A 20324-nucleotide genomic window follows, 5' to 3' on the forward strand; every position below is an offset into this window, starting at 1 on the left:
AAAATTGCAGCCCCGAGCACACACAGGTACTCGCTTCCTCTCCAGCATTTTGTACAAGCTGTGTCATCTGCCTCACTCATGCCTCCCTCCTTTCATCTTCTGGCTAACCCTGGTCACTCTTCACACTTTAGCTGGGATGCCACTTCCCCCTGGAAGCCTTCCATGATCATCCCAGACTGGTATTGGTGCCTCTCCTCTGTGCTCTCAGAGCTCCTCATACTTAGCACGATAGACTATGTGCCTCTGGAGCTGTAATTGCCTGATCAGTTGTCCGTACGACTCACTGTAGGCTCCTTGCAGAGAGGGACTGTGTTTTGTTCTCTGTTATACCCCCAGAACCTTCCACATTGCCAGGAACATAAAAGGTATAGAGAGGCTTATAAGGATCAGGATAGTGGAAGAGCCGCCAAGGAGCAGACCATCTTCATGTACAATTGGCTTTGGCTTTGCAGTGGCCCTGACTATCCTTGCAGTCCTGCTTGGGAGACATAAGCCACTCTAGATCTTTCTCAGAAGAGCTCCAGGCTCTTCATCCAGGGACCGCCATCTAATTTAGTTAGGTCTTCGTTTGCCCTGTAAGACACTGAGCACATTATGAAAACACACGTGCAGTAAGCCACCCACCTGCCCAGCACTGCATAAATATCAGTGGGGAGACATAGGACCCAAGAATATATGTAGGCTGAGAGCCTTCAATTTCATGTTTGTTTGTATATACATGACATAAAGATATCTCTACTCTCTCAAGTTTTAATAAAATGTGAAATCTTCCCCTCAGTTCTGAAGATGTGATGATTTGCAGGCTATACTGTATTAAATTGTGAATTTTGGATGTTTCGTTTCATAATGTGATCCAGATTATTTTTCTTTCTCCCTAGTGGACATTAATCGTTTCCTGTGAGTTTTCCTGATATTAGGAAACAGATGTTCCATATTTTTATCTGAGTTTTTTCCAGATGCTGAACCAGGACTTGTGTGTGTGTGTGTGTGTGTGTGTGTGTGTGTGTGTGTGTGGTGTGTATGAGTGTGTGTACGTGTACACAGTGAAGTTTTGAGGAATGAGTTATATCAGAATTTGCAAGTAAAACCATAACAGATATATCTACAGAATTGTACAGATGTGTCCAAGGCTGGAAATGCTTTTGGACATTCTGGTTAATGTAGTGTAGTATTGTTTAGCTAATGCAGACTGCTGGCTTAAGACTGCATTAGAACTATCCCATGGTAGTGTGCTTGCCAAAATAACGAGTGGTGTAGCAGAAAGCACACAGTTCATGCAACCTATGATATTTTAACTGAACTGGAATTGCTTTTACCATTGTCTCTCAGCTGTATAAAATTCTTCCCCCATCTCCCCATAAAACACTGACTGAGTGCCACCTGTGTGCTGAGCAGGGTGCTAGGCTCTGGGAGATACAAACACAAATAATATATGGACCCTTGGGACCTTGTCATCCAGTAGAAGAGCTGAAACGCATTCTGAAGCATCTGTAATGACAGGTAGAAGGTGGTAAAGGTCGTAGCAATTCAAGGAGAGGAGTGGTTTCATGGAGCCAAAGAGGAAGGGAACATTTGGGGGAAGAAGTGGTACTTGAGCTAGGTTAAAAAAAATAATAAAACAACACTTGCTTTAGGTCTAAGTTATTTAACTTATTGTAACTGCATAAGAACTGTGTAAGGGTGGTCCGTTATGTAAGCCATGGTTTTGGTGGATTTGCTAAAATCATACTAACATTTCTTGAGTGCTTCCAGTGCAGCAGGCACAGGGCCCTAATGCTCCATATAAAGGATTTTTAATCAGAAACAATGTGGAATGGTGCTTTGTATAATAATTTGTTTTGCACAAAATGCATCTCTTCATTTTACCTTGTGACCTTCCTTTCACGAGGAGGCCTTGGGTTCAGAGAGCAAAGGACTGAGGCCAGTCTTGGCCAACTCCAGGATTCGGGGACCCTCTGCAAGTCACCTGGCCTGTCTGGGTCTCACTTTTCTCCTCTGTAAAGTGGGGATTGTCATTCTCCCCAGCTCACTCACAGGGTAGCTGGGAAAATCAAAGTGGGTGTAAATGGAGGATGAAAAGCAGTCAAAAGCCAAACATTTTGCCATGAAGCCATGTCATAGCTCATGAGGTTTATACAAAATACGGCTGTTGCTTATTATTAAAACACTGTATAAATGAAAAGATGGTTATCTTTAAATTGCCAAATATCAGTAATATATTTGTAGCAAATACATATACTAACTCTTGATTATCATGCACTATAAAGAACTCATGCAAATTCAAAAGAAAAATATCAAGACCCTGCTACGCGAATAAGCAAAGAACATAGACTTATTGTTTCTCAAGGTAACAAACCATTAATAAACAGGAAAAAATGTCCATCCTCACTAATAATCTTAGAAATACACATTAAAGAAGCATTAGGAATACCATGTTATGTATAAAATGTCAAGGTCTCAGAAATTCTCCATTATTTTGTTGGTGGTATTATCATACATTAATTAAAAAGCCCCTTTAAAAGCAAAATCTACTAATTCTACTGTTAGGAATTTAGGGAAGCTAGGGAAATAAGTTAAAGGGATGAAAAACGCTGAAGCATGAAGGTTTCCAATGTAATCTTATTTATAGTAATAAAAACTGGCAGTAATTTAAATATCCAGCATTAGGGGAGAGATTTAGGTCCCTTAGACAGTCATTATGAATGTGTGTAGAAACACACAAAAAATATTTGAAATTGAAAGTAAAATGGAAAAAGAAAATAACAGCGTCATATATAGGGTTTTTTCCTGGTGGCTCTATCCTAGTGTCCTCCCTTTTTTTAATCCTTAGAGCAACAGTGTGCAAAAGTCATATTAGTCCTACCTTACATGTCAGAAAATTGAGGCTTAGGGGTAAATTGTCCCAGGACTTGCAGGTCATTAGCTGAGGACCCAGCATCAAACCTAGATCTGTCCAACTCCAAAGCCTTTGCTACCAATAGCATATAAACTATGGCCATAGTCATATAACACATGTCTATCGAGGGTAACAGAAAAAAATAAATAGTAGCACTAGTATGGTGGGAATATGGGTCATTCCAAAGAATGCTATCCTTTTAAAACTGCCATTGGGGGAAACAAACCAACAAAAAACTGCCATTGCCCTTTCAATAGAAAAGGAGAAACAAAATATGTGGAGTGTAATATCTCACAATTAACTGTTCAATCTGACTTCTTTACATTCTCTTAAAGTTTGGCAAACTAGGAATATATGTGTATTTTTAAAGATGTCTCACTGGCATTGACATCATGAGGATACTTTCTCTCCATCTTATCCACAAATTAGTTGAGGACATATACCACCAAGCTCCTCAATTAAAAACAAATTTTAAGTCACTAGAAGCTCTCTGAAGATTAAGAACAGTGACCAGGTGGAAGAGTTTCTCCCAGTGAACAGCCCAGACCAGCTCTTTTGACCGGGACATAGTCTCAAGGTGGGGAAAATGGTGTGGCACCATTTGGCTAAAATAGGCCAGTTCACCAGCTCCAGGCGTGCCCTTCCCAGGGACAGAAGCCTTGCGCACTAAAGGAAAATGTCACCATTTTGGTGACTGTTTACTGTCTTTTACCTTTGGGGATCAACACTTGATTCTTGATGCTTTAACCCATATGGCATTACTTTATCAAGTCAGTAGCCCTGCCAACGTGTCAAAACACACGACTTTCTGTGGTGGATCAAGGCACAGGGCATATTTCTTTTGCTTTGTCTTGTCTTTATGGAACATGTGCCTTTTATGTCTACTGTAGGGTCCTTTATATGTTTCAAAGGCCCTTTTATATCTGTTTTGCCATTTGAGATAACATCATGTCAGTATTTGCAAGTGAAAACATAATAGACCTGACCAGAGAGAACAGTGGAGCCGTCTGGAGAGCTGGAAACATTCTCCAACAGACTTCTCAATATAATCCATTCCAGATCACTCCCAATTTTGTAGGTGGGGAAATTGAGGCACATAGAAGTTTAGTGATTTTGCTGGAAATCACCGACAGTGAAGACAGCTGGAAGCCAGGCTTATAAATCTAGTGTTCACTCTCCTCCAGTGCCTGTATTATGTTATTTTCTAGAGAATTAAAATGAGACTAGGAACAAATATGTTCAGACAGATCATAATCCAATTGCCATTCAAAGCTAAATTAGGTCTCCGAGGACTATCATTTTGTATTTTATAATTGCAATAAGCTTTATAATAATGAAAGGAATCTAGTAGGTTATCATGTTCATTCTAGACAAGTCCTGTCCAATAGAGCTTTTTATGGTGATTGAAACATTCTACACCTGTGCTCTTCAGGACAGTAGCTGCTTCTGTGTCCACCTGACCACTTGGACGTGGCTCATGCACTGGGGGAATGAGTTTGTAACTGTATATATTTACATTTAAATCCCTACATGTGCTAACGGCTATAGTATTGGACAACACAGTTCTAGACTTCTCAGTATTTTTTTGCTATCTCCACTTGGATGTCTCCAAGTTAACAGGGTCAAATCAGAGTTCTTGATTTTCTTTCCTCTCTCAACCCGTTTCTCCCTCAAGGAAGCCATCATTGACCCAGTTGCTTGAACCAAAACCTGTCTGTCATCTCAGCCCCTTCCTTTTCCTCATTGGCCACATCCACTTCAGCAGGTCCTAGTTGTTTTACCTCCAGAACCTGTCCTGAATGCATCTGTTTCTCTCCATCTCTACTGCTACCATCCTAGGCAAAGGTACCATCATATCTCACCTGCACAATTGAGTAGCCTCAGAATTGGCCACCATTGATCCGTTCACTCACTGTTGCCTTTTTGAAACTCCTCCATTCAGCTGCCAAAGAGACATTGTGAAGCTCTCCAGGGGGTTGCATCACTCGCTGCTTGTATGAAAGAATTTGTAGAACTTATCTAGAAGTTCTCTTATTTTTCTTGTTTGTATACTTGTTCATTTTCTGTTTCCTATTAAATGTAAGGGCCCCTATGTCAGGAACCTTATTTACCTCATTCACTGCTGTATCTCCAGCACCTACAACTGTGCCTGGCCCTTAATTTGCACTCAGTAAACCTCTCAAGAATAATTAAATTACTGTTCATTGTGGAAGGAGATGAGAGAGCAAGATCAAAAATGCAGATTTACAATGTGGTTGTTAATATCTGAGAGGATGCTGACATCCGTATCCGTGGGAAGTTGGTGGTCTCTTTTATATTCTGGATGCAAGTAGGAAGGGTGGGTATTATGGCTAATTGTATTTATGTCTGAGTAGGTGGGTTGGGCGCAGTCCTGATGCAGTCTCTGACATGAGCCAGAAGGAGGTCTCTTTTTCTCTAGAAGTCTATGTATGTCCTAGATCGTGAAGCTTTTTTCTTTCCTACTGTTAGAGAAAGAGGAGAGTGTCCTCCTACAAGGACTTTTATATCCATCCAAGGGAAGTGTAGGTAGTGACGGAAGGAAGCATCTTATGGAACTCTGGGGTAGAAAGTGGCACAACCACATCTGAACAGCAAAAGGAGATTTTCAACATGAGGCTGTTGTTTAATAAAAAAAAAAAAAAAAAAAAAGATGTTTGGAACGTACTCATAGCCAGTTATTGGAAACCAAGAAAACTTTAGGAAATAGCATTTTCTGTCCTTTTTTCCTTGAATATTGCATTTTTTAAAGGAAAATGTCTTTTCTGGCATTTCTTTATATTGGCCAGCCAAGGCATGTTATTACGTAAATCCATGTGCAGTGTAAGATGAAAGTGATGAACTTGTTGGGGGTATGATCAAGTTAGCCACGCCCTGGCCTGCATTGCTTCTGTTTCCTCTGGTATTAAACAGACCTAGGAAATGACCATTCCCTCAGCACAGGCTGAATTTAAAAGATGAAGTTAAAGCTTGCTTTGTTGGGCTTCCCCGGTGGCGCAAGTGGTTGAGAATCCGCCTGCCAGTGCAGGGGACGCGGGTTCGATCCCTGGTCCGGGAAGATCCCACATGCCGCGGAGCAACTAAGCTCGTGTGCCACAACTACTGAGCCTGTGCTCTAGAGCCCGTGAGCCACAACTACTGAGCCCGTGTGCCACAACTACTGAAGCCCACGCGCCTAGAGCCCGTGCTCCACAATGAGAGAAGCCACTGCAATGAGAGGCCCAGGCACCGCAACAAAGAGTAGCCCCCGCTCGCCGCAACTAGAGAAAGCCCGCGCGCAGCAACGAAGACCCAACACAGACAAAAATAAATAAATAAATAAATAAAAATTTAAAAAAATTTTAAAAAAAAGCTTGCTTTGTTCAAGTGCGTATCTGGAGACTCTTTCTCCTGGTGTGTTTTTATTAGGCCCAAGTTTGTACCCCTGACCCCTGTCCTTCCAGTGCTGTGCCAGTGTTTTCATGTGTGTGCCTTTATGGAGCGTCTGCTGTATACCAAACACATTGCAAGGTCCTGGAAAGACAAAGCTGAGTTAGACACATTCTCAACCTCCAGAGATTCTGCAGACAAGTGGACAGAGAGACCAGTAAATGAAAAACTGAAACACAGGAGCCACTTGGATTAACAGAGGGAAGTACAGGGGCAATGAGAGTAGAAGGCAGCGGGACACAGAGGGAGTCAGGCCCGGTATAGCGTTAAAGAGTCCAGGCTCTGGCACAGAAAACGAATTTATGGTTGCCAAAGAGAAAGTGAGGGGAGGTATAAATTTGGAGTTTGAGATTAACAGATACATGCCACTATATATAAAATAAACAACAAGGATGTACTATATAGCATAGAGAACTATATTCAATATCTTGTAATCTATAATGGAAAAGAATCTGAGAAGAATATATGTATATTCTTTATATATACAGTATAGAAAACTGAATCACTTTGCTATACACCTGAAACTAACACAACACTGTAAATCAAATTAAGTCAACTTAAAAAAAAAAAAAGAGAGTGCAGGCTCTGGAACCAGGCTGTCTGGGTTTACAGTCTGGCTCTGCCATTTATAAGCTGTGTGACCCTGGACGTCTGCCTCTGCCATTTATAAGCTGTGTGACCCTAGGCTACTGACTTGACCTCTATGCCTCAGTTTGCTCACCTGCTAAATGGGGTAATAACCCATTTCATGAGGTTACTGAGATGATTAAAGGAGCACGCAAAGCGCTGGAAATGCTCCATAAAAATCAGCTTTTATTATTATCGGTAGTAGTGGCACATAATTATCAGTTGAGTTGAGTGAATACTACTTTACTGCTGTTACTGCAGAGAAGTTGCCCCTAAGCCAGCCGAAGGAGTTCACACAGGCTCCCCAGAAGTGTTGAGTTTTTAATTGAGACTTGAAGGCAGGCAGATACTGTAGGGAAAAGACGTGCTTGACAAAAAGAACACAATCTGCAAAGGTACAGAGAAGTGAGAGTGGCGGGGGGGAGCATTTAGGGACCTGTAAATAGGTTTGTGTGGGTGAAGGGCAAGTGCTCACAGGAGAGTGCCTGAGGGGCAGGCACGAGGTCACTGGGGCTTTGGAGACTGGGCTAAGGAGCTTGGACTTAATCCTACCACCTAGAGGAAGCCACTGAAGGATTTTCAGCAGGTTCGGGGGTCGCCTTGGGAGACTGGGAGGCAGCACCCCCAGTGGCCTCAACCCACAGCCTGTTGATTCTAAATGATGTCCCTCACCAGCCTCCTTCCCTATCATTTGGGCAGGAAATTCATGTGTGTGGATTTGATTTTGCTCATTGGGTATGATTTCTTTGGAGGGGGGCACAGATTAATAAAGTGAAAGGATATGTTTATGTAATTCCTTTCTACTCCCTACCCCTGCTAAGACATACAGAGATGTCTAGCTTACAGACTGATTTGAGAATCAGATGAAAGTGATAGACTCTTCCCTCAGAAAAATCACAAAGACATGATTTTCCAAAGACCCCACCTTAACCTCTCCCTGCACCCCCATCTTGGTCATCCAGAATGGCCCCCTACACGTGGTACAGTCTTTTTGACCCCAGGCTTGCCTGTGGTTTTTGTGTTCCCACCCCAAATTATTTTAAATTTAATTTGCTAGTACATCCCATCAATTCTCCATCTGCCATCAGTGCTATTATCTGACCATGTATGATGGGAGCAACCTTGGATCACTTGACAGTTATAATTAAAACTGAAAGTAATTATCTTATTTTGACCCGTTCAAATTTAATTGAGAGTATAGTGGCTAAGGGCATGGGCTCTGGAGACCAGCTACGTAGATTAGAATCCCAGCTCTGTCAGTATCTTATAACCTTGAGTAATTACTTAACCTCTCTGTGCCTCAGTTTCCTCATTACAAAATGGGAATGATAATATACGTACCTCGTGAAGTTATTGTGAGGGTTCATTAAGGTAACATGGGAGCTTGCCGAGAACACATAGCAAGTACTATACAGTGTTTGCCATTATTATGTTTTTTTTTAACATCTTTATTGGGGTATAATTGCTTTACAATGGTGTGTTAGTTTCTGCTTTATAACAAAGTGAATCAGTTATGCATATACATATGTTCCCATATCTCTTCCTATTATTATGTTATTATTTCTACTAAATGACATCATGGAATGTGGTAATTAATGATGAATTCCTAAGAGCAGGAAAATAGATAAACAAAATCTCCATGTGCATTTCACTCACTTTGGATCCTTGCCAGTACCTGAAGGCCAAGGATAGGTTCCCTAGGCCCATGCTGTCTGATACGGAAGCCACTAGCTGCTGTGGCTGTTGACTACTTGGACTGCTGCTAGCCCGAGTTGAAATGTACTGGGTCTTGAAGATTTAGTATGACAAAAAAAAAGGCAAAATGTCTCATTAATCATTTTTTATATTGGTTGCATGTTGATAATATTGTGAGTAAATTCAGTTAAATAAATACTAAAATTGTCGTCTGTTTCTTTTTGCTTTTTTAATGTGGCCACTAGAAAATTTAAAGTTATATATGTGGCTTGTGTTATATTTCTGTTGAACAGCAGGGCTTTAGGCTCACCATTATCAATAAAATAAAAAGGTGTGGTTATCTGTGATCAGGTGATCACTATTGAAAAGCCTGGTACACTCCTCCTATTGCCCTTCAAGTTATACTGGACCATCCGTCTTTTAATCGGTTCCATAAAGGGAGTCATGGCTTGGTGCTAGCAGAAGGGAGTGGAGGGACCAAAGCAAGAGCAACAACCCGGGAGGCTTCCGCTGACTTGGAGGGGTTTGGACAAAAACACTACCATTTATAGTTATACTGGCCTCAGACTTTGAACACTCCCTGAAGGAGATGAGAGAATGCTCTCTGTTCAGGAAGTTGAAATATGTAGGCAAAAAACTCTCCCTATTCCATCAGGAGCCAGAAAAAGCTTTGCTAATCTTTAACTAAAAGAATAAATACTCAATGTGATGGCAGTCACTGGGATCGAAGGCACACCTTTCCAAATGTGATTTACTTACGGAATGCTTGTTTCATTCTATTTCAGATTTATTCCATCACCTAAAAACCTGGTAACGGTGGGCCACACAGAGTCTTACTGGTAAGTGCTCTTTCATTTTTAAAACAAAGTGACCGTTTGACGTCACTTTTGAAATGATACTCACACTGCTAAGTTAGATGCATCTCTACTAGTACTATGATTAGATGTCTATTTATTTACATTTTTTTTTTCCTCTGAAATGATTTACGATGTTTCCATGCCTTAAAAAAACAGATCAATCCATGTTCTTTTGCTAAGAACATGATCAGGGAAAAGATCTATGATTGCATGCCAAATACTATTAAAATAAAAACTTTTTTTGTGTGTTGAAACTATTTCCAGGCCCCTGTTGATAGTCTGCTTGTTTCAAACAGTATCCAAAACAACAAAGTGATATTTCAGCCAAGGAATTCAGACAGTTCCTTGCAGTGTGTTGTAATGAAGACTGGCTCATAGATGTAACATTAGCTTTCTTATTGCCCTATTTTTTCTCTCATCTCTCTTTAAACCTAAATGTGACTGTCATGAGATAACAGTTCTGTAGTGGTAGAAAACTTCCTTTAGAGCTGGGAAAGTAATGTACTTCTGAAGTGAAAAAGCTTCTGAGGCTTCAGGTGACACCGCTCCCTGATATGTGGTGATAATGTTATTTGCATTGTGTATCAGTTAGCTTTTGCTGTATAACAAACCTCTTCAAAATTCACTGACTCAAAATAGCAATCATTTCTTTATCCCATAATTCTGTCGGTTGGCGATTTGGGCTGGGCCTAGGTGTGTGATTCTTTTGGTTTCAGCTAGGACCATTCATGTGTCTTCAATCAGCTGCAGGTCCAGGTCACCTAGGCTGGGGGTCACCTGGCTGTCCGCTGGAGTGATGACAATGACTAAGACATGTGTCTCACTGTCCTGCAGGCTACCCTGAGCTTGTGCACATGGCATTTGGGCAGGGTACCAAGAGACACAGCAGATGCGTCTGGAGGCCAAGGCTCAGAACTGCCACAGCATTGCTTCCACCACATTCTGTTGGCTAAAGAAGCTATGTGGCTAGTGTAGATTCAAGAGGTACAGGAATAGATTCTACCTCTCGGTGAGACGAGCTGCGGAATCACGTTGCAGGGAGGATGGTTACAGAGAGGGGAAGGTTTGCGGCCATTTTCACAATCCACCCTACAGTGTTTATGGGTCTCACGGAAACAGCTGTGATGGGATGAAAAGTGCCTGGAGAGTGAGAGGGCTCAGGTCACGCTCCCATCTCACAGCCCGTCCCCTCGGCCCGTTCTGATCGACAGACCCTGGGATCCTGGTCTTGCTGACTGCCGCCTGGCATCCCGGTCCGTTCAGCAGCATCCTGGGTGGTCTTGCCAATACCAGCTTTCCGCTCCCAGCCTCGCTTCATGGTACGCAGCACCGCCACACCAGTCTTCCTTCAATTCAACTTTCAGGAAGTTCCTCCTTTGCTCAGAGACTGTCAGTGCCCCCATTTCATCCACCACACCAGCCTAGACTCCTCTCTGGCTTCTCCACTTCCATTATCTGGCCCAGTCCTCTCTTGTTCAGCTCCCACTATTCCTTTTCCTCTAGCCAGACTAGCCTGTTTACCGTTTCTCCCGAGGACACCTCATGCAGCTCACCCCTTCTCTGCTTGGAAGTCCTCCTCATTCTGCAGGGCCCAGTAGAATCTTCGCTTCTCTGTAACGTGGCCTTCCCTGCCTCTTCCCACCATCTGTGATCTTCTCTGCTCCGAATACTTCAAAGCCAAACACTGTCTTCTGTCACGCACCCTTCTTCAGCTTCCTAGTCTTACCTCCTCAGTACCTGTGTCAGTGCCTTGAGAGCAGAAGGTTCCATGTGTCTCCCTTGTAGTACTCAGCACAGGGCCGAGAGGACAGTGGGTACTTAGTCAGCCAGGACCCTGCACCTGGTCACCCACCAGCAGCTCCCCAGGATCGCATGAGGTACCTGTTGAAATACAAGTTCACAGTCCCTTCACTGGGCCGTCTACGTTCATTAGGTGAACCTGGGGACCTTGAAGCACTCAGATGATTCTGATGTAATAGCTACAGAGTTGGCAACCACTTGTTGAGGAAAGAACAAGAAATTTATATGAGACTGGGGTTTGAGTCCTGGCTCTGCTACTTCTTGGCTCTAGGACCTTATAAATGGGACCTTTCTGAGCTTCAGTATCCTCATCTGTAAAACGGAAATAACATTTAACTTGAGGATTGCCAGGAAGATAAAAAAGGATGATGGAAAAGGGAATGAAGTACTGATACATGTTACAACATGGATAACCCCTGAACATGTTATGCTAAGTGAAAGAAGCCAGTTACAGATGTTCACATATAATGTGATTCCATTCATATGAAAAGGCAGAATAGGGGAATCCTTGGAGACAGAAGTAGATTATTCATTGCTTAGGGCTGGGAGGTGAAAATGGGGGACGTGGGGAGATAGCTAAAGGTATAGGGTTTCCTTTTGGCGTGATGAAGACGTTCTAAAGTTCATTCTGGCAGTGGTTGCCCAGTGCCTGTAAATGTACTAAAAACCACTGAATTGTACATGAAAATGGGTGAATTGTATGGTATATGAATTATATCTCAATGAAGTTGTTTAAAAAAAGAATAAAAAGAAGTGTTCCCTCTTAAAAAAAAAAAAGGATGATGTATACGCAAGTGCTTTATAAACCATAGAATGTAATTAAAATACATTAATTGATTATGGATCTGTGGCTAGCAGTTACCTCTGTGGTGGTAGTCATGGTAGTGATAGAGGAATAGACAGTGAGTAATCCAGTGGTGGAAGGATTCATAATTATAGCAACAGTAGTCATAATTAGTGTCTACTGTTCATTGAATGCCGACTGTATGCTGGCCACTGTGGTAACTGCTTCCCATAGGATTATTGGAAATTTACAAGAAGATCCCCTTGTTCAGTTGCATCTGTATCATAATTACAGCCTATTCCACCATTAGTGATTTAGTCCTTTGATTTCTCCCTCTTCATTCCTGAGAGAAATAGTTGATTGAGCCGCTATCAGCCATTGACAGCTTACCAGTGTCAAGTACAGGGACCTGTAGAAGTGTGATCTGCTTTGATTGGTGGGAGAAGTTGGGGAAGGGAGAGCAAGCAACAGTACTAGGGAGAGAGTAGGTGTGGGACGTGCAGGAATGGACCACAGGGCACCCAACTGCCTGAGGAAGGATGGAGTAGGGGGAGGGGAGTGCAGGAGGGTTGGAGGGCGTGGTCTGAGACATTTGCTGACGTGACAGTTTGGCCCAGGGCTGTCTCTGGTCTAAGGCCCACCACATGCTCACGCTGCTTGCTTGGAACTTCCCTGTAACAGCTATCACAACAGGCAGCATTTATAAAACTGTCCTCTGTTCACTGTCTGATTCGTTGTACATTATTTTGATTGCTATTGATCTAGTGTATGTGCCTGTCTTCTTTCAAAGAGTTTTGAGGTAGCTTTTAAATACACATATATTAAGATTCAGACAAAGAAGGAAGGAAGGAAATTTGTGGGGAAGGAAAAGTAAGGTGAAATCCGAGATTAGGTTAGGCCCCCAGTTCTTAAGTGAGAGCCTGTACGCACACTAGCAGCCCCCATGGTCTGGCCTCTGAGTTCCTGAGCAGTCAGTACTAGGAAAACGTGCTCAGTTGGGAGTTCTTGGTGGCTAGAGGATAAAAGCACTCTAGTTACTCAGAAGAAGCAAGGTTGATTGTGATTCTTTCGAGACGTAGAGTAATTGCCCCCTGGGTGCTCAGGAGGAGGACGCCACCTAAGGCAGCGAACAACATCCCTATAGAAGTGACTGATGAGGACTGCCCTCCATGTAGACCAACGATGTGTGACACCTGAGTGCTGCCCAAGAAGCGCCTTCCAGCCCAGGTGTGCATTTCTCTGCTGGCCTTGCTTCACCCAAGTATAAAATGTAACATTTTCAGGGCTTCCCTGGTGGCGCAGTGGTTGAGAGTCCGCCTGCCGATGCAGGGGATGCGGGTTCGTGCCCCGGTCTGGGAAGATCCCACATGCCGCGGAGCAGCTGGGCCCGTGAGCCATGGCCGCTGAGCCTGCCCGTCCGGAGCCTGTGCTCCGCAACGGGAGAGGCCACAACAGTGAGAGGCCCGGGTACCGAAAAAAAAAAAAAAAGTAATATTTTCCGCTGTAATAACAAGCATATATATTCATCCCTCCTCCCTCCCGTGTGATGCATGTCACAGACCGTCATGGCTCTTGATGCTGAGCCCAGACGTTTGGCTATGGCCCAGGCTTGGCACACGAGTTGAGATCTCCTTACCATCCCAGTTCTAAAAGAATAATAAACAACTTCCTGGGAAGTACTCAGTGAAAGTTATTTCTCCCAACTCCAAATCGTGCTATGCCCTGACTCAGTCTGCGGTAAATTCTGATGCACAGAATTTACACGGACCCTGTCCCCTGTGACCTGTGTGGCCCACTTCGCTTGCTCCACGTTCATCTCTCCTTCTGTTTTGAGCCCTGTGGCTCTACGTCATTTTAGGTACCAGAGTGTTCTGTACCTTTTGAGGGAACCAGGGCAGTTTTAGAAGCTCACTGGAATAAGATTAGTAGACTCCAAGGATGTATTGGATGGCAGCAAACTATAAACTGAGCTACTATTGTCCACTTATGTGATTTTCTTCTTCTAGTCGGTGACTTTAATAATTTTTGCAGCAGTAGTGTCTGAGGGGTTGGCAGCACTGGTAAGGGAGCAGAGGGTGATATGAAAGTAATGTGCATAGGATGAAAAAAAAGTTAATTCAGTAAGGATCATTGTCAGAGAGGAGCCCAGAATTCCACGAGGACTGTCCATAAATGGGAATTTCCTTTTGGGCTTTGTCTTCATTTAGATCAGGTTTCTTAGTTAGAATTATTTTGGTAGCAAGTAACAGAAGTCCAACTTAAACTAGTGTCTTGACTTAATGACTAACATGTCCGTGTTGGCATGGACTTCAGGCATGGGTGTATCCAGGTGTTCCAGAAAACATCAGGCCATTATCCTTCACTCTCTCCATCTCTTGATTCTGCTTAACTCTGTCAGCTTCATTCTTAGGCAGTCTCCCCCTCAGTACCTTGCAGAGGTAGCCATCAGTGTTACACTTCCATCATCTTCACAGCTGTGGTTCTCAGAGAAAAGAGAGTGCCTCTTTTGTCATTGTTCTAACAATAGTACCAAGGAGGTCTGGCCCAGTTTGGACTCCTTGCCTGAATCAACCTGGCTAGAAGTAGGCAGTAGACAATAAGCAGTATCTGCTTGGCCAGGGCTTGTTCATGTGTTCCTTGAAAGAGGATGAATCGTACCCGAAGCACATGGCACAGGGTCCCTAGGAAAAAGGAGGAATTTTGTTACCAGAAGAAAGGAAAGAAAGAGCATGCCAAGCAATTAAAATTTCTAGGTACCAGAGTGCACTGATGTAGAAATTCTTAATTTGGCGTCCATTAAACTTGAAAGGTTTAAAATTAGATTCAGCTTCAGTTACATTGACTACCTATTCCAAGTTTAGTATCATGATCAGACTAGCAACAGTGAGCATACTGAGAGGAGGAGTGTGGGTGACCCCACTGTGGGGTCACGTAGGCAGCTTTTGGCCTGACGACCTCAGGTCGTGTCCCTTGGATCTAGATTATTAACCTGAAGATGATGAATAGACTTCAGTGGATCTGTAATCCATTGAATGAATCAATGAATGGGCTTCTCTAATTATTTGCAAAATGCCGTGTATGTACTTTTTTTTTTTTACTGGAGAAAGGGATCATGCTTCCATGATTTTTTCATAGGACTCCCTAGCCCCCTACTGCTTAAGAGAAGACTTACTCAAATTGTTTTAGATTTGGCTAGCTTAATCTTATGTGTTCATTTCTTTTCTTGGCTCAGCGAGTAGAGTTTAGCGTCCATGATAAACACAGCTCCCTATGGAACAGACACAGTGATGTCAGTGGCTGAGTATGTTGCATCAAATTGCATGTTGAGGGTTTTAGGCGTATATGTAAACTTTTCACAGTCGTAGTTGCCATTTACCTAATGCTTTTACTCTGGTGTTCACCCTGTGCTAAGTGCTTTATGTGCATTGTCTGAACTGTATATTTATACACGTGACTGTAATTCTCTGAACCTCAGGTTTGTTTTGGTACCACCTGCTGGAACCAGCTCCTTCGGCTGCCTCTCTGGGAACACAGGACACAAAGTCTGGCTTTTCCCTCTTCCCCGTGTCCTCTTTTGTGGGTCCACACCTCTCCACTCCCAACCCCCACGTGATAGAATCCTAGAACCCCAGAGTTGGAGGAGACTGCTGAGATCGTGCAGTTCAGTGGTTTTCAAACTTGGCTCTCTGCTTTTCTAGCTCAGGGACTCCTTAGAGGGAAGGATGGAAAGATCCCAAGATCCCTATCCTGCTTTTGTCATCACTGGCTGCTGAAAACTACTCATCTGGGAGAAGAGAGTCCAGAGTTCAATGTCAGACTTGTGGTTGAGTCCGAGCTACTACTCTGCTCACCTCCCTGTGTGACTCTGGGAAAGTTGCCTTACCTCTCTGAGCCACAGTTTCCTTTTCTGTCAAAGGGGTGATAATACCTGCCTCACAGAGCTGTTGGGGGCCTGGATGAGGTCATGTCTGTAGAGTCCTCGTCCCAGTGCCTGGCCCACAGGCACTGCTGCAAAGGTTAGCTGTGACTAGGACACTGTACAGCGCAGCTTGTGAGACATAATTAAGACACGGCTTTATTCTTGTCTCTCACCGTGCCTTTAAAGTTGATTCACTGGGGTGTGTCTTTCCCCATTTCCTGATAAAAACTTGATCAGGCCTATGACATTTCTGGTTACTCTTAGGTAACAAAAAGTCCTACGACCCCTATAAGTGACACACACACACACACACACACACACACACACACACACACACCGCATACTTTCTGGAAATTGGAAATGCTCACTTTAATCTATGAACGGTCAGTGTTTACTCCAAGAGGAGACTTCCCTCCATCTTGCCCACCATTCCAGGCCTGCCCAGGTGAGGCAGAGAGGGAGGAAAGCTCTTACCTGACCACTGTTGTCGCGCCTGACACTGGGTTCTCTGAGCCTGGCTGGTGGGTGAATGGACTCTCTTTTGCTTTCCTAGCTGTTTCCATGGCTGTCCTGAGGACTCCCACACCAGCACATTCCACCAGGACCTCCCAGGATTCGGGCAGTGCCTCTCCTTCTGCTGGTTGCTACCATCCTCCATCAGCTTCTCGTTCCCATACAGATTCTCTCTTTGGGGTTCCCTCATCCTCAGTCTGAAGCCCTGGTGGGTAGAGCCTGTTTCAAAGAGACCAGAGCTGGCATTCCTGGTGCCCTTTAACCCCCCATCGTGGGAGGGGGCGAGCAGGCCCTTTCTTCTACTCTGTCACCTTATATTGCTTCAGCTCCCTTCCCACATTTTGGTTCCTCAAGCAGGTGTCACATACCAATCCCCAAACTCGAGGAGCCCTCCAGGTACTGTCTTTTGAAACTCTTGTCTCCAGGTCTGAGATGAAAAGTGGACTCCCACCACTCCACCCACCTTGGGGAGGCCAGGAATCAAAGCATTTCTGAGGAATCTGCCCCACAAAATCCTCCATCACTTTCCACTGTCCTGAACCTGTTAATATCCTCCTTATGGACCTTTGAACCAGCTAGGTCAACTTCTTAGGAATTTCCATATAGTGGTCTGGCCCCGGCTTTGGAATTTCCCATCTGCTGAATCGTGTTGCCACAATGGAAACTTCCACTTGAGCATCTTGTTATATTAACTGTTGGCCCAGTTCGAGGAACTCCTCTGCAACACCCTGAAAAGCGGTCCTTTAGCCTGTGCTTGAAAACTGTCCAGGCATGGCAAGCTCCCTCCCTCCCTCTCTCCCTCCCTCCCAAGAAGCATCCCATTCCGATTTTCAGATGCTTGGAGTTGTTGGAAAGATGCTGCTCCCATGAAGCCACGCCTGAGTCCCTGTAACCTTGCCTTTGATGGGATCCGAAGTGTGCACGTGAGACTCGTCTGAGTAAATCTGCCTGGGCTGCAGGGATTCGAGTGGCAGCCAGGTTTGCACCAACACTCTGTTCTCTAAAACCACAGGGAAGCCTCTGACCTTGTCTCTGGGCCGGTTTTCTTTGCTGTCGCACCAACAGCACATAACCCCAGCAGAAAGCTAGTATTGGGAAACTCTGTGCTCAAGCACCATTTCTCATGCTCATTACCCTAACTAATATCCTTTCTCTTGATCTGAGAGCTGATTTGCCTTGCTTCATGGGGGCATCTGGATCAGGAGTCCATCCACAGTTGATGAACTCCCCAAAATCAAGCCTTGCCGAATGTGCCCTACCGTCCTCCAAAGACACCCCATCCCTGCTTTTTTGCAGTTTTTCTCGTATGTTTAAGTGTCCTTTGGACTCAGCTGGTTGGTTTGCCTTCTCCCCAGCATCGTGAACTGGGCCTCTCTGCCAGGTGACCTTCTTTGTCATGTGCAAGTTGGGCCACTGTGACGGTGGATCCCACAACAAGTTGATCACTCTGTGTTTATGTTCCCCACCCCATTGTGAAGGCAGCGTCTCAGATGAGCGAGCGACATGTGCTAGCAAGCCTCTTGGGTCAGCTAAAGTTGAAGTCACTTTGGGGACAGTGGCCTAAGAAAATACTAAATGCGTTTTGGGTCGTTCCATCATGGACTGGTTCCCCTGGCAAGTCTCAACCTTACGTATCCAGATGTGAACCTGGTTTACATGCTAGTGTTACTTTTCATGCTGTCTACAAAGATGTGAGGTGCAGCTCCCTCCCTGTCTCCCCCGTCCCTGTGCCCTTCCTCCTGCCCCACATGATGCTGGAGACAGAGGCCCAGAGAGCAGAATTCATCTCCCCTAGCACTGCTCACCTGTCTTCTTCTCTTGGCATGAAAGAATATAGTGATTTTTACTGGGCCATTCAAAAATCTCTATATATGAACTAGCTTAACGGGCTGTTACTGAAAACAAACTTTCTATTAATATTTGTGTGCATTTTACAGTAGGGAGGTGGCATAGTATAAGCAGAGAGACTAGAGTTCAGACCATTCCTCAGCTGCTTGAGATGCTTTGGGCAGAGTGGTTTAGCATCTTTGCGCTTCAGTTTCGTCATCTGTTAAATGGGGATGACAGTTGCCTTGCAAGAGGGCTGTATTAAAGGAACCAATGCATGTAATGAATTCAGCACAGTGGCCTGTCACATAGTATATATTCAATAAATGGGCTGTTACCATTGTTTGCATTTGACGGTTGTGATGATTTCTAAAAAACTTTTAAAGCCTTGAAAACAAGTGTCAATCCTCCAGCAACAGTTGAGCAAGTCACTTACTCTTAAAGTCTCAAATTTCACATGAATAAGTGGAGGATAATCCTGTACCGGGTTACTGAGAGGATTAAGTGAAATAATCTATATGAAATGCTCAGCACAGGCCTGGCACATAGTAAGCACCCCAATAATGGTGGCCATTAAATGATATATTCCCATCACAATATTAGCTCCATTTTACAGATGAGAATTTGCAGGACACTTTTCTCCTTGTGATAAATGGCTTCATGAAGACACTTTTATATGTAAGAAGTTGTTCTCACTGTTTTGTTCAAGAAAGAACAAGAACATTTAGCAGCTGGTTTGCTTATAAATACCAAACTGTAGCATATATGAAAGTAAGCTATATAACTAAACCAAATGGCTTTCCATTTTTTTAGGCTTCGCCTCATTTCCTTTTAAGTTTTGAGTAAGTGATTTTGCCACTAGATTAGGAGAGTTTATATATTATTTTTACAAGTCCCGTGGAAACATGCAAGCATAGCTATATTTAGCTAGATACTCTAAATTCACATCAATTTATTTTGTGCTCTTGCAATAAAGATGCATGGTGGGCACCTTCCTGGCATCCAGGGAGGTCTTGGAAGGGGCCATGGAGGAGAAGACAGGGCCAGACTATAACAAGATGACCCAAACTGGAGATCGCGGCTTGGTCAGGAGGGTGGCGAGCTGGCCAGGGCGGAGCAGGGATTCCTGACAGGGAGGTTTTCTCCTCTCACAGGGCAACACCTGCGCTCCGTTGAGCAGTTCGTCCCTAGGGTCCTCTTGGAGCAATGGGCAGTCCTGAGCAACAGAGCTCCTGTCCCTTTGCTTCCTACTGACCAGGTGCCCGTGCTGCACCAAGTAGCAGGTTTGCGAAGAATGATGATGACATCATTGTTTGTTGGGCTGATACTGAAGTTTGTGTCACTCATGCCTGGACACCTTCGGTGAGGAATGGTCCAGGTGAGCAGGAAACCTGTTCATAGGTTGGGTCTGACTTACTCACCCCTGCAGACAGACAGTTCAGCAGTAATCTTCCTTGATGTGGAAACTTGAAATGTGGCCGGGAAGCCAGAAAGAAGGGAGGGACGGGTAGGGGACCAAGCAGTGGGGCCACTTGAGTTGGTGGGTCAGCAAGTGTGTACGGAGCATCTGCCACGCGTGCGGGCAGGATGAAGAGGAAGCGGAACCGAACCTCCTGCCTTCTTCCCTGCCCAGCTCCGTAGCCCACTCCCTGAGGCAGGGACTGAACCAACGCACGTGGCCTTAGAGAAACCCCCCATTGCCGTTTTGTGGGTAAGGCTCAAGAGAGCCCCCTGCCGCCACACATGCTCAACTCCAGGGCCCACGAAGGAGCTGATGGCGGTTATGAAGCTTAAGCCTCAGGATCTCTCATCGGCAAGGACCCCTTCTGATGTCCTGTAGCTCATTCCTAATTTTGCATTCTTTTTTTAAAGAGGCCCCCAAATTGTACAAGGCTCAGGATCCACAAAAAACTGGATCTGTCCCCGGACCTGGGAGAACTAGCGCAGCGCTCCGCGTCT

At 44.3% G+C, this 20324-nt stretch overlaps 1 protein-coding gene across 3 annotated transcripts in view; it reads left to right on the forward strand.

Annotated features, from left to right (window-relative positions):
• The window catches only part of GNG12 (G protein subunit gamma 12), a 123510-nt gene that overhangs the window by 40358 nt on the left and 62828 nt on the right, over positions 1-20324 (forward strand). For all 3 annotated transcript variants that reach the window (XM_060304413.2, XM_030865899.3, XM_030865898.3), the window contains one exon: positions 9451-9504. The gene's annotated coding sequence lies outside the window, so the exon portion shown is untranslated. The remainder of the gene's footprint in view (positions 1-9450; positions 9505-20324) is intronic.

Source organism: Globicephala melas, chromosome 1 (assembly GCF_963455315.2).
Source record: "Globicephala melas chromosome 1, mGloMel1.2, whole genome shotgun sequence".
NCBI lineage: Eukaryota > Metazoa > Chordata > Mammalia > Artiodactyla > Delphinidae > Globicephala > Globicephala melas.